We start from the raw sequence: 21,010 nt of genomic DNA, 5'->3' as shown, positions 1-21,010 counted from the left end.
CATTCCTTCCTTCCCCTTCCTTCTTCTCCTCCTTCCTTCCTTACTTCCTTCCACTTCTCCTTCCTCCTTCCTTCGCCACTTCCTTCTCCGCCACTTCCTTCTTCGCCACTTCTCGCCACTTCCTTCCCCGCCACTTCCTTCCGCCACTTCATTCCGCCACTTCCTTCCGCCACTTCCTTCAGCCACTTCCTTCGCCACTTCCTTCGCTTCCTTCCGCCACTCCTCCTTCTCGCCACTTCCTTCCGCCACTTCCTTACGCAAACTTCCTTCCGCCACTTCCTTCCGCCAAGTAATTAAGACAAACTCCGTGACGCCAGCGCCTGGACGGGGACGATGCACTTAAATACGGAATAAGGACGAAACAGCCTTCAGTACAATGACATTGACGGAAGGAGAGGAAGAAGAAGTAAGGAAGGAAGGCAGGAAGGAAGAAGGAAGGAAGGAGGAGAAGGAAGGAAGGAGTAGGAGGGAGGAAGGAAGGAAGGAAGGAAGGACGGAAGGAATGCCTTAATTCCGTCATGCAGGAACGGACGTAAGCGAAGAAGTCAGGAATGCATTGGGGAAGTAAGTCCGAAAAAAGGACGGACGAAACGGACGGAAGAACAGTAGGAAGAAACGTACCGTAAGGAAGGAGGAAGGAAGGAAGGCAAGTAAGGACCGGAAGGAAGGCAATGGGAAGGCAGAATGGAAGGAAGGCAGAAGGAAGGAAGTAAGGAAGGACGAAGGAAGGAAGAAGGTAAGGACGGAAGGAAGGAAGGAAGGAAGGAAGGAATTGGGACGGAAGGAAGGAGGAAGGAAGGAAAGGAAGGAAAGACGGCCTTGACTCTCCGTCCCTTCCTTCCTTCCTCCACTCTTACTTTATTCATTACATTACGTAACCTTCATTCCATTAATTACTTACACAATGATTCATTCCTTCATTCAGCCAATGGTCTTCCTTCCGCCACTTATTCATTCCTGCCGACATCTACCGCCACTTACCTCCGCCAATACATACCGACACTAATTCCGCCACTTACAGTACGCACAATTAACGGCCTTAAGAAAATTAATGCCTTAAGTACTTAAGAAACGTAATATTCCGCAAATTCATGCCTTCTTACGATCGAAAAGGACGGGCGGAAGGAAGGAAGGAAGCAGTGAATGACTGACGGAAGGAAGGAAGGGAAGGAAGGAGGGAAGGAAGGAAGGAAGGAAGAAAGGAAGGACAGTACTCCTTCCTTCCTTCTTCTTCCTTCCGTGCTTCATTCATTCCTTCCTTCATTCCTCCATTCCTTCCGCCACACTTCCTTCCTTCCGCCACTTCCTTCCTGTAAGCCACTTCAATCCTTCTCCGCCACTTACTTCCTTCATTCCTTCCGCCACTCATTAAGACTTCAATTCCTTCCTTAATTCCTTCCTTCCTTCCTTCCTTCCTTCATTCCCTTCCTTCCTTCTTCCTTCCTCGTCCTTCCTTCCTTCATTCTCTTCCTTCCTTCTTCTTACTTCCTTCCTTCCTTCCTTCCACCTTCCTTCCTTCCGCCTTCTTCATCCTCACTTAGCCCTTCCTTCCTTCCTGCCACTTCCTTCCGCCACTTCCTTCCTTCCGCCACTCTTCCTTCGCCATTCCGCACTCCTTCCTTCCGCCACTCCTTCCGCCACTTCTTCCGCCACTTCCTTCGCCACTTCCTTCTGCCGCACTTCCTTCCTTCCTTCCGCCACTTCCTTCCTTCGCCACTTCATTCCTTCCGCCACTCCTTCCTCCGCCACTTCCTTCTTCGCCACTTCCTCCTCCGCCACTTCCTTCCGCCACTTCCTTCCGCCACTTCTTCCGCCACTTCCTTCCTTCCGCCATTCCCTTCCTTCCGACACTTCATTCCTTCGACGTCCTTCCGCTCACTTCTCATTCCTTCCTTACTTCCGACTTCACCACAGTCCTTCAGACACTTCTTCCGGCCAATTCCTTCGCCTTACTTCCGCAACTTCCTTCCATTCCTTACGCCCACTTCTTCGATTATTACTTCATTCGCACTTCCTTCCGCACTTTCCTTCCGCCAATCTTCCTAAGCCACTGCCTTCAATTCCGCCTTACTTCCGAGAAATTAAGTCCCATGAAGGAAGGAAGGAAGCGAAGGAAGGAAGGAAGGAGGAGGAACGAAGGCAGGCAGGCAAGGAGTAACCGTCACGTAACTTCACTTCCTTCCTTCATGCAGACAATGACGGCAATTCATTACGGAAGTATTCCTTCACTTATTACTTCCGCCACGTCATTAGGAATGACTTCCTTCCGGCCATTCCTTCCTTCCTTCCGTCCTTCCTTCCTTCCTCCTTCCTTCACTTCCTTCCTCCTTCCTTCCTCCTTCGCACTTCCTTCCGCCACTTCCTTCTTCCTTCCTTCCTTCATTCCTTCCTTCCTTCCTTCCTTCCGCCACTTCCTTCCTTCCTTCCTTCCTTCTTCCTCCTTCCTTCTTCCTTCCTTCCTTCCCTCTCTTCCTCTCCTTCCTCTTCCATTCCTTCCTTCCTTCTTGCTTCCTTCCTGCACTTCCCCATTCCTTCCTTCCTTCCGCCACCTTCCTTCCGCCACTTCCTTCGCACTCCTTCCGCCACTTCCTTCCGCCATTCTTCCTGCCACTTCCTTCCTTCCGCCACTTCTTCCGCCACTTCCTTCCGCCATCTTCCTTCGCCACTTCCTTCCTTCGCCACTTCCTTCCTTCCGCCATTCCTTCCTTTCCGCACTTCCGCCACTTCCTGAAGGAGGCAGGAAGGAAAGTGGGACGAAGGAAGGAAGCAAAGGAAGACGAGGGAAAGGACTGCAGGAAAGGAGGAAGAAAAGGAAGGAACGGCGAAGAGAAGGGCGACCGCCCGGAAGGCAGGAAACGGAAAGAAAAGGTAAGGAATTCACTCCTTCCTGTTCCGCCACTTCCTTCCGTCACTTCATTCGACCACCCCCACCGTACACTTCTTCCTTCCGCCACACTTCCTTCCTTCTCCTTCCTTCAGCTCACTTCCTTCCTTACGCCACTCATTACCTTCGCCACTTCCTTGCACTTCCGGCCTACTGCCTTCCTTCAGGAACCAACTTACCTCAGCCACTTCATTCCGACACTCCTTCCGCATTCTTCAGCCACATTGAAGTCGACAAGCCTGCACGGCCTGACGAAATTAAGTCCTTCATGCCGGAATTATTCTGTCATGCTGGAATGAAGGAAGTTACGGAGTACATCCTTACTTACTTCCGTCCGCCTTAATTCACGTACTAATTCCGGCATGCCTTACTTCCTTCCGTCACTTCATTCCGGGACATCCTTCATCCTTAAAGGAATTAATTACACTTCATGTCCTTCCTTAATTCATTTTCCTGCTTCCGCACTTCATTCCGCCACTGTCCTTCAGCAACTTACCTTCAGAAAAACTACTTTTAGCCACGTCGGAATTGCAGCCAGAAAGGGACGGAGCAGGTCGAAACGTAATCCTGCCGTCAGGAAGGCAATTGGCACGGCACGGAATGCAGGAAGGAAATGACGAGCAGTGTCAGTCAGTAAGGAAGGCAGTGGCATTACGTCCTCTTCTTCAGTACGCTTCATATCGCCAATTAATTCCGCCACTTACTTCCTTTCAATGCCGCCACGTCCTTCGCCACTTCCCGAGCCAACTCCAACTCCTTCCTTCCTTACGAAACCACTCACCCCTTTCCGCCCCCTGCTTCTCCCCCCTTCTTTACCTCTCCCTGCCCTCTCTCCCCTCTCACCCCGCTTGTCCCCCCCCCCTCCCTTCCCTCCTCTCTCCACGTCCCTTAGTCCCGTACCGAACCTCTCTCCACCCTCTTCCCATCTATCAGCAAGAAGGTAACTATATTGCAAATGAAGCAGGAAAGGGGAAGACGAGGGGGGAAGGCGGGGGGGGGGGGGGGAAGGGGGGAAGGGAAAGGGGGGCAGGAACGGATGAAGGGGGGAGGGAAGGACAGGGAACAGGGAAGGAAGGAAGGTAAGGTAGGAAGAAGGAGAAGGTGTGGGGGGGAAGGGACGGGACGAAAGGGTGAAGGAGGAAGGAAGGAAGGAAGTGCAGGAAGGGGAAGTCCCACAGTAAGAATGTAAGGAAGTAAGGAAGGATGAAGGAAGGAAGGATGAAGGAAGGAATGCATAATGCATTACGAAAATTAATGGAAGTAGTTAAGTTAAGTAAAGAATGATGACTTATTATTAATGAAAGGACTTAATTAAGTAAGGTAATTCAAGTAAATAAGTAATTAAGGAAAGGAAATTGACCGAATTAATTAATTACTTACTTACGCCAATTCCTTTACTTCCGACACTTACTTCATTCAGAAATTAATTAATTACAGAAAATTAATTACTTCAGAAAAATTCAGTTTTTACGCAAATTAAGTCATAATTCATTAATTTAATAAGTAATACAAGTAACTTAATTAAGTAAGTGATTACGTTCATTAAATCAATTAATTAATTTAATTAATTACTTAATTCATTAAGTCATTATTCTTACTCCCTTCTTCATCCTTATTCTTCATTACTCAGTACATCATTACTTCACATTACTTCATTAATACTTAATTCCTTTCCTTCCTTCCTTCTTAACTGACAATTCATTCATCCTTCCTCTTCCTTCCTTCCCTCTTCGCAACTTCATAAGGCCCACTTCCTTCCGAAAATTTACTTCCGACAATTCCTTCTTAATTCAGCCAAATTTCCTTCCGCCAATTCCTGCGCCACTTCCTTCCTTACCTTAGCCACTTCCTTCCTTACTTCATTCTTCATTCCTTCATTAATTCCTTAATTAATTCAATTTCATACGTCTAATTCCTTCCCTTCATTTACTTCTGCCTTCCTTCCTTCATTCCTTCCTACCTTCCTCGCCACTGCATCCTTCATTCATTCCTTCCTTCATTACCGCCACTTCCTTCCTCCTTCCTTCCTTCCTTACTCCTTCCTTACTTCCTTCCTGCCTTCCTTCCTTCTTCCTTCCTTCCTTCCTTCCTTCCTTCCTTCCTTCCTTCTTCCTTCCTTCCTTCCACCACTTCCTTCCTTCCGCCACTTCCTTCCTTCCTTCCTTCGCCACTTCATTCCGCCACTTCCTTCCGCCACTTCCTTCCTCCTTCCGCCACTTCCTTCCTTCCGCACTTCCTTCCTCCTTCCTTCCGCACTTCTTCCTTCCTTCCTTCCTTCTTCCTTCCTTCTTCCTTCCTTCCTTCCTTCCTTCCTTCCTTCCTTCCTTCCTTCCTTCTTCCTTCCTTCCTTCCTTCCTTCCTTCCTTCCTTCCGCCACTTCCTTCCGCCACTTCCTTCCTTCCTCCTTCCTTCCGCCACTTCCTTCCTTCCGCCACTTCCTTCCGCCACTTCCGCCATTTCCTTCTGCCATATCCTTCCTTCCTTCCTCTTTGAAAGGCCTTTGTCACCTGCACATAACATTTTTACTGCCATGCAGCCATTTTAGGCCTTCATCTGCCTGTTCTTCCCAATTGACTTAATGACTTATAATTAAGGCACAAATGACTTAATATTATTACCCCGTCTCCTGTGGTGTTTTGAACTCATGTTAATCCAAATCACCTATACTGTGCTTTGCTACATAATTATTTATTGAGAGAATTAAGCTTGAAAAGTGGATCTACTCTGGTGATCTTCTCTTTATGCAAGATTATCCCAACAGATGATCCTGTGACTTTCAATACCTCTTCTTACACTTCTGCTGCAATATATGAAGACAACAGCTAATAGAGGAGTCAGAAAAGCTGCCCATTCAAAATTCAGTTCATGGTCTGAGTTTAATGTTACCACCAGCTTAGTTCAGTGACCTTTTCTTGTAATTGGTCATTTCAGAAAAAGACACTCGAACCACTCAGAAAGACAATATATTGACTAGAACAAGTGGTGAGATTGACAAGAATAGAAGATATTTCCTATCTGATCTTGTAAGCATGCATTACAGGTCACTGCTTTACCTTGATAAAGTATCAGAGGGAGGAAAAATTCTGAAACTGAGGAAAAAAACGTTATGTAGACTTGATGTAGCAAATGGCAGGGCAGGGCTGCTGGCAGCAGCAGGTCCCAATGACCAGCAGACAAGCAGGAGGGGGTGTGCAGGTCACAGCTCAGTGCAGGAAAAGCAGGGAGCAAGCCAGGAGCAGCCTGGGACATTCTTGGCCCCCACTTGCTCATGGTATAGCTCAGCTTCAGTGGGGCTCCTGGGAAGGAGCACAGAGATGGGGGTCCCAGGAGAAGTGGCCAGAAAAAAGAAAGTGCAAGGGTCCCGATGAGGGTGTGGATTAATGACAGAAAATGTAAGAGCTTTTTAAGTGGCATTGGTACCAAATGAAATGTTAACCTCAGAGCCCATTCCTCTCTCACATGGGAGAGCTTGTATTTACTCTGCAAGGGCAAATTTCCATGGGCTATGCTCAGGCCACAGCTGGCTATCTTACAAAGTAGAGATGTTTTCTTTTGACTTTGGTGGAGAGGCAGATACAGGCAAGCAAAACAATGGCGTTTAATTTTCAGAATTAATGGGCCTCACTAATCTTACCCTAAAGCCTTTCATCTACCAGGAAAAAAAAAAAAAAAGCAGACAACATCTTACCTTGAATTAGTTAATTGAGGACAGTGCAGTTTTCAGTGATTGGATCAAGTGAAGGACCAACCATTTTTCATGTGCAAAGTTCATGTGTAAATAGCGTTTCCAAGTAGCTCCAATTATTTAAAGCCTATGAAACATGATCTCTGAAAAACATAAGGCAGAAAGCTTAAATTTGGGTTCTATGATGTGTTGTGTATCTTTTTCCTTGACTTTTGAAAGGCTGAGTGGTAAATAAGAAGTTTTTTTGATTTCATTTTATAAACCTGGGGGATTGGAATTTTAATAACAGCTGGGATTGTCCTAAAATTCATGGGGAACTTTGATTAAGCATATAATGCAGAATTTATTAGCAATTAAAAACTACTGGATGGTCCATTTGTCATCCATGTCTTAGAACAGGGCCTTGTAAGGCAGTGCATTAAAAGAAATATGTCCATGCACTGACATTCTGTTCTCATATTAGTTAACTTATTAGTCTCATAGGTTTATTTAATAGAAGTGGCTACTTGGGTTGAATCTTTTAAAGAATATCACCTTTTCAAAAGTTTTTTGTGAAAGTGATTTCATACTTTCAACAGATTTTGTATAATCATCAATTTATATTTTTTGCCTTCAGTCATGCTGTGAGCTTAAATTATGTTAAATAAATAAATAAATGATCTCCCATATTTATGCAATGCTTTGAGTTTCTTAATAATGCCAGTTGTACAAATATCCAGAAAATTAATAGTGTATTAGAGCACATAATGCTATGGCAGTAGCTAATAAATATGGGATCATTCTCTGTATGGATGTCTCCCACACACCCCTTTGAAATTCCTTCTACCTAGAGCCATAATTTGCAAGGTATTTGTTAGATCTTTTCAAAATATAGTTTTCCATAAAAATATATTTAGATGCAAAGTGTTATTTAGAGATATATGACAGACTCTTGTTTTACTTATGTCCCAGGTAAAAAATGTGTTTAAAAATCTTGTCTGCCAGGAAAGTTTTATACAAAAAGAAGTGCTGTTATGCTATCCATATGGTGCATTTTATTCTATCAGTGTGAGAAGGTGTTTGTTGCTATTTGTTGTCTTGTTTGGTTTTTTTTCCAAAGGGGGTGCTTTATGCTCTGTCAGTTTTTCTGTCCCTGAATAACCTTTGAATCTAATTTCACAAGGTAGTAATCTTGACAATGTTGAGTTGCTATGAGCTGTGAAAATCTGCATTTGGCTCAAGTAGAAAGACTTGCTTTCATGAAGGAGTTGGACATTTGAGAGGCAGATACTGCTTGGGCAATGAGTGATCTCCCAGCCCTCAAACACCCACAAAGTCCTGCCCTCTAAGAGTGAGAGAGGTGTGGATTGAAATGAAGAATGCATTCTGCATGGTGAGATTTGGGGATTTAGAACATACATCTTTAGGATGTCAGGTTTCTTCAGCTCTACTTTTTGAAGGTAAACTGGCTTAAATATAATATAATGAATATCTCTGTGTAGGAATCAGTGAGTAGATATTAAAGCTACTCCTTTACAGGACTTGCAGAGGTAAGCTGTGACTGCCAGCACAAGTCATGTCTCTGTATTTTGTTTCTTTCTTATGGCACTATTGAAAGCATATACTACATAGAAAAAAATCAGTGGCTTGACCCCATATCATCACATTCATCTAAAAACACTACTACTGGAGTTGCAAAATTTCTTGACAAAGCCAAAGAGATTGTGTTTTCCAGAGAAAATCAGTTTCTAAATGCTTCCACTGCTTGTGTGTTATTTTTAATAATGGAAAACAAAGCTATGAGCATCCTATGCCACACATGAGCACATCTTTGTGTTCCAATAGAGCCCTACTACAGGTACACACTAGGAAAGGGAAACTTTACCTAAGTTATCCTTACCTTTCTGTTTATAAAAATAATTTCTTCTCAGGCATTAATAAAACCTGCTCAGGTTTTCTGATACGTGACATTGCTACACACCAGAGCAGAACCAATGCCAATTCCAGTGAAAGTGATGGGGGATGTTCACAGAAAACTCCTCTGTCCCTCAAATTTGGTGCCTCTTATATTTAAGTTTAGTAAAATGCAACAGGTGAGATTTACATTCTATATTCCAGAAGGATCTCAGCCTGCAGATCAGAGCACTGCATGCCTTGAGCTCAGGTATGGCTCTGTGAAAGAGGAGACTCATGAGCACACAGCGTAGGCTGTTGTACCACAAGGGGGGGGGTCACTTTGTAAAAATAGATCTATAGATGAGTTCCTTTAATTTTAAAAAAGGTATTCTGTTTTGGTTTCCTCCTTGTTCTTTAAATTTCATCAGTGGAAGCTAAGGATAACAACAGTAGTCACACAAATTAAAAAAGCAAATAGAAAGGGAAAACAACCTATAAAACTTTAGTCCAGCTCAGATCTGGATTTAAAGTTTTCAGCTAGTTCTCTTCATCTGATAAGGTGACTTATCATAGGATCAAATCCCTTTTGCCTGAATTTAGTGGCAGGATGTGGAAGATTAAATAATTTGGGTTGGAGGATGATACAAAGCAGTTTTTATAGCTGTTCAGTTCTCCATAGTCAGGTATTGAGTTATCAATATGAGAAAATTCTCTGATTTATTTAATTTTTCTGGCATAATTCTAGCTGGTTTTCCCCAAAGAATTCTTCCTCTACAAGAAGGTGGACTGAATGTGGTCTTTGGCGAAGGTGGAGTTTTGCCAAATAGGATTTTATACTCAGCTTTATACTCTGATAGGGGAATTCTCCATGGCAGGGTCGTGATTTAGTTAGCTAAATTGAATGCATGTAACTAAGTGGTCCCAGTATTCACAACTCAAATTATCTTTTCTAATAGAAGGTAAATATTGTTTATTGGAAATGAGTTTGAGCCTTTACAGACCAAGTCTATTAGATCATCTTGGAAATTTCATTGCTGCTTGATGGCTGTATGGTTCCCTCTAACTGAGCTCCAGGTACCAAGTGACAGGACCATTTTGCAGTAAACAAAGTTTTTTCCACTACAAGAAATCACAGAGAGTACTGGGGCATGGAATCAAGTTGGTAAGTGCAATTTCCTTTCTAAACAGCAGCTGTTCTGGGAGCTTACAGCATGCCATGCTATCCTGGAGGAACCTGGCCGATTCTCTTCTCCCAAGCTTGAAAGTTTAACAGGCAACATATAACATCTCAGGGCTTATTTATGGCCAGACCAACCCAAATAGCTCACTTTTGTATCAAATGTATACTAATGTCTGTAGTCCTGGACCATCTCGGGCAGGTAAAATGATGGCTTACAAGGACAGTTTCTGGTTTCTTCAGGATGGTACCATGAAAGCTACCACCCAATAGAGATATTTAATGATATTTGTAGGGATTTAGGGGGCTACCATGACCTGTCTGACTCTTCTGGGGAAGGGCATTTGCTCTTCAACACAACTGTATTGTTTGCTAGGATTGGCTGCCTGAGTAGTTTGAGCAGCAATTGTTGAGCAGCCTCCTCTGGGAGTCAGGTTTAATGCTTTTCATAATATTGTCCTCCCTCCCCCACCCCCAAAATGTCAGACCATGTCTTTAACAGAAGCACAGTTAGCATAGAGTTAGAATAGAAAGATTATTTTGTTGTTTCTGTTTCTTCCTGGTCTTTTTGCATCAGCCCTAAGGATACATTGAACTGGAGAACTAATAGGCAGAAACTGCCTTTATAAGGAATTCTCCTGCAACATTCTTATGATTGCTGTCCTGTGATAACCTCAAGCAATGCCTCTGGCTTAGTCTTATGATAAATGTTTTATTTATCCTTCCATAAACAGGGAGGGTCAAATTAGATGCATTTCTTACAAGATTTACTTGATTTACGATATGCATTTCTTTAAGATTTATTTGTGGCAGATAAGTAGGGAACTAATCAGTAATCTATTCCATCAGCTTCAGCTGCAGACATCTCAGCTGCTCCTCTCTTACTCAGACTATTGCAGACTAGGAACAGGCCTCCCCCTTGGCTCAGGAGCCCTGTCTTCATCTGTCCCTCCCTGATTGTTCTCAAATTCTAAATCTTCCCACCTGGTCCTTAAGCAATAATTAGGGCCATTAACCTCTGTCTTTCAGGGGTACTTACTGGGATATTCCAGCTGATTTACTTCCAGTGAATTATTTAAAGCTTGCTAAAGATTGCTGCTATAAGCAGGTAGAGGTGAAAGGCCAAAAGGAAAAGCAAGAACAAGCATTCTCAAATTGTACCCTATACTTCTCACTGGGCAGTATGCTCCTCTCTTGAATATGCAAAAAATTGATGTTGTGTTCCTGTTGTGTTCCTAGCTTCCCCCTAGAAAAATCAGTCTCTAATATTTCATCTTATTACCATGATCAGTTGTAAATGGATGCTCAGTACTGTGCAGATTCTTTTGGGTCACATTCCTGTCATTTATCAATTGGTTTGCTTCTTTTCCTGAGTCCCTCTCTCAATATGCTACTGTTACTGGGGTTTTTTTGTTGGTTTTTTCCCTTAAGGTGTGCTTCTGAAGATGAATGATTGCTCAGAAGAGAAAGAATGTCAGGACTGTCTCCTCTCACCTCTTCTGGCATAGGACTGTTGTGACTGAGCAACACAAACTGTAGGAGGGAGGGCCTAAAATTCTCCTAAATGATGGAGACAGATGAGTTGGAGCTCCCTTCTCCACTGTTTCCATTAATTGATATTAATCTCCTTCCCAATTATTTGCCCTTATGCCATGCTCATACTGGAATAGAGAAAAGGTGTGAGAAATTATGAAATGCCATTGTGTAGGAATGAACTGGGAAGAGGAAATCAGCTCAGGGAAGAACTTATGATGAATTCAGAAAGAGCACACCAAGAAAAGTCCATTGTTAAACCATTTTCCTCTCTCATCCCAGTCATCACTTCTAGTTCCTCGTTATTTCCAGCTTTTGTTGTGTGCACTCTGTTCTTCCTTCTCATATGAGTTAGGATACAAAATGCTGCATGTCCTTCTGTATTAGACAATAGAGGTACACAGCTCAGCATATAACTATGTGTTTAATATGTCCAGCTGCTTCATGGCCTTAGGCAGACATTGTAGGGAGTTGCTGAGTTCCTGGATGTCAAATAGCACTCTTTTGACAGAGTCTTGACAAGGATGGGACAGAGGCACCCTTTGTCTTTGTTGCTTTCTTTCTCTTTACCTATTGAAAACAAGTGATCCTCTTGTCTGCTATTCTTACAGCACACAAACCCTGCAGTGATATTGTGTTATTATTTCTGAATCTGCCTCTGCTGTCAGTTGCTGGAAGTGTCTTTTGAAATTTTGTATAACCTGGAAGCCTCTTGTGCACTTTCCATCTCTAGCTTTTCTAGGATACAATAGAAAAAGGGAATAAGATGAGTGTCAACAGCCAAAAATCAGTCTTTTCTTCTGGATTCCTGATATAATTCAAGCTCTCATTTGCAAATGTGTTTGCTCTCTGGGAACTTTTTGTTGCATTAAAGAAGCAGAGAACTTCCATGGTAAGGACTGTGAGGAAGAAAAAGACAGTGAATTGAAGGGGCACGTACAAAGTTAACATTCTCTGTGGTCATAGTTCTCTTAGTAAGACTCCACCTGTAGTCATGGATTCAAGGGGTGTTGTTTACAAATGAACACATAATTTCCAAGTGTAGATTCTTGCTTTGGGACTTGAGGAGATAGCCCTATATTTTGTAGAATCATGGAATGATTTGGCTTGGAAGGAACCTTGAAGATCATCTACTTTCCACTCCCCTGCTGTGGACCTGAGCCCCTTTCACTTGACCAGTCAGAAGTGCATCGTTCCTGGCCTTGAACAATTCCAGGGATGGGGCATACACAACTTCTCTGGGAAACATTTTCCAGTGCCTCACCAACCTCTCAGAATTTTTTCCCAGTACCTAATCTAATCCTTATTTCTTTCAGTTTGAAGCCATTTCCCCTTGTCCTGTCACTACATTCCTTTGTAAATAGTTTTTCTAAATCTTTCTTGTAGGCTCCCTTCAGGTACAGAAAACCACAAGTGGGTCACCCCAAAGTCTTCTCTTTTCCAGGCTGAAAAAACCCAATATTCTCAGTGTTTTCCCATATGAGAAGAGCTCCATCCCTGTGATCAATTTGTTGTCCCTCTTCTGGACTCCCTCCAACAGGTCTATGTCTTTTTAGGACTGAAGAAGAAAACAGGTTATTGAACTGTTTTGATGTCACAGCTTAAATTTATGGCAAGAGGAAGCAGAGAGAAATTTAGAGAGGAAGAAATGAAGGGAAAAGTATCAGAGACAAGAGAAGAAATCAAGAAAAGACTGAAGCAAAAAGGAACTAAAGGCATAATGAGTTCAAAGATAAAGAATGAAAAGATTTAGGAAAAAGCAGCATGGGAAAAAAAGGTTGAAACTGAACCAAAGGGCAGGAACATAAAAAATAGCACAGAAGGAAAAAAAAGATTATGACAGCTTTCTAGTTAATTGTAGATGTCTGACAAGTGGCCTATGACTAAACCAGTGAATTGCATGTGCTCTGTATTTCCTGGTTTTATTCCTCACTGTTAAAATAAGGAAAAGAATTCTTCTTATGTTTTCCAGCAGCAATATGCTCAAGATTAAAACAGAGCCTCCAGTGACGCTGTGATGACAAGAAACCCTTCTCCTCTGTATTTATGACAACATTGTTTCCCTACATATATAGATACCCATAAGAAATTAAAACCATAGAAATAAAGGAAAAGCTTAGCACATTTAAGCTACTACTCAAGAAATGATATCACTCCTGTATCTTCTGGTTTTTGCTGACATTAGCTTCTTACCTAAGGAAGACTTCAGAGGACATTGCAGTATTTAGTAACTACTTCTGTTTTGAAAGCTGTCAGCAATTTGAGATATTTTCAAGCAGTAGAGCTAGCACTGTTGGTCTGTAAGTGGGATCTCTAATGGATAGGCTGGGTTTGGTCAGGGATTCTGCTGTTTCCTCACTGCAGAGTAGGAGCTTGCCTGTTTTAGCCTTGTTGGCACGTTTATATCTTAAACCTCGGTCAGTTAGATTAGGACAGGCTGCAAAGAGGGGAGTGAGAGTCTTGGGACCTACATTGTAATTGTCATTGTGATATTCAAGTCTTAAAAATGTTCTCCATTAGTTACTTCCTGAATGTGTTGCCTGCATTTGAGGTTTCATTCTCAATTTAAATAGAATGAGAAGAAATTAATAGTCCAGTGTTTTTTACAAAATATTTTTTAGCACTCACCAACCAGTTTCTAACAATTAACTAAAGAATTGCTGGTCAAAAATGCTTATTACCTGCCTGTAATGTAAAGCTTAGTAGCCACTGAAATATATTCCATAAGCAAAATGTTCACTAATCCTCATATAAACTGCTGCTATTTCATTTTAAAAGGAAAATAATATCCCCCAAACCCTGACAAAGCAAAAACTGGAATCTGGATGGAAACTATGAAGAGTTTTGGCAAAAGGCCAACATTTTACCAAAACGTGGAAATGATAGTTTTTTTAGGTTGATGGATTTTTCCAAAGACACAAAAACTATGTGGGGCTCTCTCAGGCTCTTGGCTTCACTGAGCTATGATACCACCTGCAAAGTATGCTCTTAGTGTCCTTGGAAACTCACTGATGAAGTGTTCCTGACTTTGATAATAAAGTAAGGTTGTTGTTTTTCTTTTTCTTATTTTGCAATGTAAGTTCTTTAAAGAGTGTAAATTAATTCAGATCTTCTGGTTTGATTTTGGGTGTACTATAGAAAATGTTTAAATACTCTGTTGGCACACAGTTTGTAGAAATCCAGAAATTTGTGATGAAGCTTTCCTATGTGGCAACCTGTGTTTCTCAAATTCTCAGAAACTCTGTGAGATCCTTTTAGATCTTCAAAATAGCAGCGTATATTGCCAAAAATAATTTAATCTTTTATTTGAGTCTGTCACCATTTTAGTTTGACTTTTCAACTCCCACAAAGGACATTGTATTTTTTCCAAAGACACAGCAGCCACATTTTTCAATGTGACTAGTTATTGGTGGTTATATTAATATGTTCTTTTAGTATTTGGTTGAAAAAGCCTGTCTCCCTACATCAGTTACACGAGTTCTTGAAGTTCATTAATAAAACAGCTTTGTAAAATAAAAGCTATTTAGTAGCTAAGAAGTAGGCAAGTCTCCTGCTCTGTTAAATCAGCTCTGCTCTGGTACTCTCAATACTGGTGTACTAGGGTGATTTGGAGATACTTATTCTGATTCCCCCAAGAATTCTCCTCCTCTAGAATAGCTGGGGAAGGAGCAGGAGCTTTCCTGAAGATGCCCAATCAGGTAATAAGAAATTGGTTGTGGAAAAATTAGAAAGAAGCTCTTTAAACTATAGCCTGTAAATACACTTTATTCTTCTACTTGAGTGAGAATCCTCAGTTGCCTCTCTGTTTTTACTCTCTATTTATTTTTGAGGTTATTTCTATTAGGGTAAAGTGATGATTTTTGATGTTGGTCAATACCAGTGGGGAGAGGCCTAGGGCAGACTGTATTTTAGCTAAAAGGAGAAAATAGCATAGGAAGATATGTGTTTCAGGTGGTCTTTCAATTATTTCTTATCTTTCAATTATCCAAACTTCTATTTAACCAGATAAACCCACTGGAATGAAAGTGTCTGGGTAATTTATAGTTTCCTTATGGCTAATAAATGTGCTTCTGTTGAAAGGAATATTATAAGCAAGCATAATATGGCAGATTGGAAAATTACTGAGAAAGGATGAGCAGATAGTCTTAGAAACAGTCAGTGGACTTAGAAACTCAGGGACTACTGTAAAAACAATGACTGGAGAGAAGATCATGCCAAGGATAATTTCGGAGCAAAATATTTTTATTTCTTAGTTCCTGTTGTAAATAACTGAACAGTTTGTTTCTGGAAGTCACATTGTTTACACAGAGCAAAGAAATAAGATTTTTAATATTTCAGTGTAAAACAAGCTTTGTGTAAAAAAGTCCTTTACAACTTAACAGTTCACATGTTAGATAACACTTTTTTAGAGTCAAACCTATGAAACTCTAGCTTTCAGCTCTCCATTCTTCCCATAAAAATGCTGTTGTCCTCATGCTCCAAATAGCAGAATTGCACACAAGGATGCCTTCCCATTATCAAGGGTGAAATTTTATAAAGGAGCTGGAAAGGCCAGTTATTGTGTAACCAGGGGGGCAAACTGGTCATAGTCAGTGGCAAAGATATGGGTAAGATGAACAAATATGTGAGGATTTCATAAAAAGGAGGTTAAATGGATCTTGAAATAAATGGTGAGATGCTGGAATTGTATTTGGGAATTCAGAGTCTTCCCTGTAATGAGAAAAGAAGAGATGGACAGTAAAGTTCCACACATGTGACAATATGAAGGTTTAAAGTGGTCATGAAAAAGGATAATAACAGTAAAGTCTGGAAGAAAGAAAAGCATAGGATTTAAGAGAGGTTGTGGAAAGAAAATGGCTTATTAATGCAAAATAATAGAGAGTTGGACTTCTATATATAAAACCTGATAGCAAATTCCTTAGGATAATAGCTGAACCTGAGTATTCAGTTATGCCTCCTTCCTTCTATTTGAATTGAGGAGCAAAAATTAGGAAATTTTTTTTATGGTTTCAAGTATTTCAGTAACAAAATAGCATGTATATACCAAAAATATTTTATATTTTCTAATGTGTTATTTATATTACAAGTATTATAGATATAATGAAAAAAATAAAACCAAAGTGAAACACAAATACCTCCTGTAGGCAAGTTCCCTGCTATATGGAAAACTCACATTTTGCACAGGAATGAATTGAAACTCTAACAATCCAATATTAATTTCAAATATATATTTTAAGGGAAATTTATAGGATGTGAATTTAACCTTTCAGGCTTAACTTTAAATTATTTATATGACAAATAAAAGGCATGCTTCTCACTCATACCAGTTTATCAAAAGCTAGTTTTTATGAATTTTTCAAAAACTTTGTCATATGTAGAATCAGTTAAAAATGTAAATGTGAAAATAAAAAAAAAGGTTCTAATTTAATTGATAATTTTGGAAAAAAGCAATCAAATCCATGGTCATCAGAATGTTCTAATCCCTTTCTGTGTCATATGAATAGTTTCCATGAAAATATTTTTGCTACCCAATAGCACATGGGAAAGTGTACAGAAAAGCACACATAATTTGCAAGAGTAATTGCTGAAATTGTAGTTTTTTGTGTATTCTGTGGCAGAGAGTGAAATAATGAAATGTAGGAAAAAGAAGAAAGGGCTGGATGTACAACTGGGGACAAGCAAAACTCTGTCAGCTTTGGAATAGGGTTTCATGTATTCATTAAAAAGATTTAGTAACTTTTACCAATGTGAAGGCAGATTTCTAGAAGAGAATCATGTAGAGCCAGTAAAGTGTTTTCATCTCTGCCTGCCTCCTAACCCCTTTCCTTTCCATGCAGCATGGAGACCTCTGCTGCTGTCTTGCCAGCTCTTCAAACATTCAAGTCTCTCTTGCTCACAGGAGTTCTGTGGTTTAGGAGTGTCTGATGTAACAACTGAGAGAATTACACACTACTCAAATAGATATAAAAGTCTCTAACTAAATGCAAATGTAAAATGTAATGTAAATGTGAAAAATGAAGCTTTGTGAAAATAAAAGAATTGCCACACTTCCATCAGAGGCATTTTTCCCAGAAAAGGTGGTGACTTCTGTTCCATGTTGGCATTTTTAGTCACAAAGACATGGTCATTACAAATAGTCACCCTCAGTAATTAGCTTTCTTTCACTGAATTCGTTTTGGTTGGGTAATCAAGTGCCAATTTTGTACATTCACCAGGGGAGCCAAGAGTCTCTGCTGGGATAAGTTTCCTGCTGTGAGTTCATGTGGTGTCATCCTCCAAACCCTGTCCAATGGCCATACACCAGTCTTGAACCCCAGCAGGCACTGAAGCACTGTGGTAGACTTTATATTTTTAAATGTTACAGATTACTTCTGCTTTAGTCCTCATAAAATAACAGCACTATTTCTGTTGGCAACTCTGTGGTTTCTGCACTGCTGTCTGTTGCATCTTTGGGGTATTCTACCAATAATAGGGATAAGGTTTTTCTGCTGTAAGCATGCTAGAAATTGATAAAAAAATATTTTTTTTATATCAAAGAAATATATTTTTCATAGAAAGGCAGCAAATGGAATACATTTTAGATTTCTGGGAGTTGCTTTTTGAGGTTTCAAATCAGATGGAAAATATGCATTAAAAACATGGCTTTCATAGCATAAATGAATTTATTGGGAAGAGAAGACTGAGGGGAGGGGACATGATAACAGTCTCAGTTGTTGGAAAGAGTCTCATAAAGAGGGAAGAGAATGCTCTCTTCTCCCAAAATCAGAACCACACCTTTCCTCCATTGCAATCTAGGTTGACACATGAAAAATCAATAGCCTTAACACATTTATTAAAGTCAGAGGTGGGTTTTAAAAATGTTTTAATAGTTCTGCAGATGGTGAAACACTGGTGCAGGTTGTCTGGGGGATGCATGGAATCTCTGTCACTGGAAGTCTTAAGATAAAAACAGTGGTCAGGATTGACCTTCTGACCTTGTTCTGGTGCAGCAAGATAAAGGTGATGATACTGTGATGTCCTCCCAGGTCTCCTGTTGTATGATTTGACTTCAGGTGACTGTTGTTGCTGACTTATAATGTCTTAGAAAGAGGTTGGTACTTCATGTCACAACCTCCTAAAAACAGGTCATTAGGCATGAACCTTTACTTTCATTTTGATAAAGCAGTACTGCCCAGTACTTATTGTTGCAAGGAAGAAATTAAAATAATGAACTCAGAAACTTCAAGAAAGGGTAAGGACAAAGTGGTCACAATATAAATAGCAGCATCTCAGTATTTTTAAGACCTCTTGATAATCATCTAAATGTTTGGGGAAGGAAATAAACTTGTATTTGGCCTTGGCTTCATTTGTTCTCACTGAATAATTTCTCATTGCTGTCACTTTTTTTTCCAACCCTCAGTTTTTAAGCACAAAACGTTCACCGTGAAACATCTTACATCTACTAATGCTTCTTACATCTACTAATGCTTCCACTCCACCAAGATTTAATCTTTCATTGATATTAACAGAGATGTGTATGCTCCCCTCCATGCTCATATCTTCGTGTCAGCACAAAGGTTTTTGCTTTCAGGTGGTGAACTGAAACCAAGAACTGATTCTTGTCTTAAGCAGACTGGCAAATATTAGAAAAAAAACAAATCCACAAACAAATAAGCAAAACCAAAACATTTTAACCAAGTTTACTTCTTCAGTCTAGTTTACTGCAGGACCATAAAATGTATTTTTCAAGGTCTGTGGAGGAATGTGAAAGAGCATGTTCCTGTCTGTCAAAGGTGGGAGCAGCCTTTTGAAAGGACAGTACAAGACCTAAAATTGGGTATTGTGTATGAACTATGAGTTGTTCTCTGCTCTTCCACCCCTTGTTTAGCACTGCAGCTACTTAATAGAGTAGCAAAAGGAAATCCTTATTGGCTTTTGCACAACTGCAGAGTCAACACAAGTGAGTGATGTCTCTTCCTTCTCTGAATCAGTATTCATCTGTGTAGAAATACAGAAAGGTAGAAATTTTGTTGTTAACTGAGCTTTTGCAAACTCAAAGTGAGCCTTTTCCTTCCTCAGTTTGCTAATGAAACAGCTACCAGAGAAACACTTTTTTTTTCCTGGTGCTGTACACAGTCTTCAAATTCACAGTGAATAAATATGGATTCCTGCCATGCAACTTTCTCAGACTGATTTATCCCACCATTCATTTAAGATGGGAAAGTCGTTGTTTAAATAAAAACTTTAGAGAAGATGTTGGGCAGAGCTCTCTATACAATACTTTCTTTAAAAACCAAACCAAACAAAACAGAGCTGAAAACAAAAACAAAACCACCCCGACTGTTGCATTTTTAAAAGATATACTTAAGCCATTTTGACCTGAATTTGTTTCCTTCACAAAAGGAAATCTCAATGCTGGTGCATAATTTATGATCTTGGCATCCAGCCGAAACATATGTACATACTGAAATCAGTTTTGCATCTGTTTAACTTGGTGCACATGAGTAGTCTAATTGGATTTAGTCTGATGAAATGACACATGTGAGATCAAGTGTCTGCACAACAAGGATTTCAGTTAGTAGATTTCTTTAGGGCAGCAGCTTCTATGCTTTGTGTGGTGCCTAGCACATGAAATGGCTTTTTGATTATCTCAAAGCCTTCTGCATGCTATACAGCTGTAGTGATGAGTGAAACAAAGACTACAGAAGAACAAGTCTTGCAGCATAGGTCAGATCTTCTACTGCACAGCACTGTACAAAAGTAGCAATTAATTCATTGTAAAAAGTCTTTTGATAATCTCTTTAGGTTTAAGGGAAATCACTCTTTCTTTGTTACAGGCTACCAGGCTGCAGCTGTTGGCCTTCTGGTAGCCATTGGCCAGGTTAAGCACTTTTGCTTACACATGCTAGACACTGATAAAATACAGCCATCACCTCCTTTAGGATGGACTCTGAACTTATCTGACTGGGCAGCAATGTAGATATTCACCATCTTCACAAGACAAGCTATCAGTGTATCAAGAACTGCAGTTTTGTTTTTGCTCCTCTAGCAAGCCTTGTCTTCCCATGCCGTCTTGCATCTGCCATCTCGAACCCTGGCTAATTTCTTGCCCCAGAAGGGGTGGTACTGAGCTTGCTACTTGTTGAAGCTGTTTTTATCCCGAGGCCAGCTCTTCTGGTTTGTTCTCATGTTTTCTCACCCTTCCTACATCTGCTGTGAGGATCTAGGGAATGAAGAGTGGTCTAGAGAGTGTAGAGACTCGGGGAAGGGGATGAGAAAGACTGCAAGTTCTGATATTAGGGGCATTAGAGATTAAAACCTGGAAATCCAGGGGCTAGGTTCTGTGAGAATATAGTCTGGGAGGATATATAAAAAAGGAAGGCTTGGAATATGAATGCTGTTAAGGCAAGGCAAGTGACTCTTAAACTGATGGTGTACAGAGGACCAAAGATGGAAATGAAAGATGGAAAGATGGACCAAAGATGGAAAAACAGGAAAAGGGGGAAAAAGAAGCTGAAGTAAGAGTATAAGGCAAAAAAATATACCTTACGGATGAATGGTTTTGTTTTTCTTCTACCTCACTGTCCAGATTCATTCTGTGGCTGGCAAAATATCTTAAAATAAAGACAATTTTAGGAAGCTTGGAATGTGGTTCAAGGCGTGCCATTTGAAATGTATTTTTAGTTGAAGGATTATGCTCCTGACTTTTGCTGACATTAAGGGAGGAGGCATCTCAAAAGAGTGTGTGTATGTGTGTGTGTGTGTGTGTGTGAAATTTGTCATGTGGCACCTGATTCAGACTACAGAATGCTTTGAAGCAAGAGAGAAAAATAGTGAAATACTACAGCATTAAGATAAAGAAATAAAATTTTGCTCT

The 21,010-nt window shown here is 40.6% G+C and overlaps 1 protein-coding gene across 4 annotated transcripts in view; it reads left to right on the top strand.

Annotated features, from left to right (window-relative positions):
• NOL4 (nucleolar protein 4) overlaps nt 1-21,010 on the top strand; it is a 192,256-nt gene that overhangs the window by 123,122 nt on the left and 48,124 nt on the right. The gene's annotated exons all lie outside the window — the stretch shown is intronic.

The sequence above is a fragment of the Serinus canaria genome, chromosome 2 (assembly GCF_022539315.1).
Source record: "Serinus canaria isolate serCan28SL12 chromosome 2, serCan2020, whole genome shotgun sequence".
Taxonomy (NCBI): Eukaryota; Metazoa; Chordata; class Aves; order Passeriformes; family Fringillidae; genus Serinus; species Serinus canaria.
Note: the sequence above shows the minus strand (reverse complement) of the source record. Positions and strands in the feature narration are given on the sequence as shown.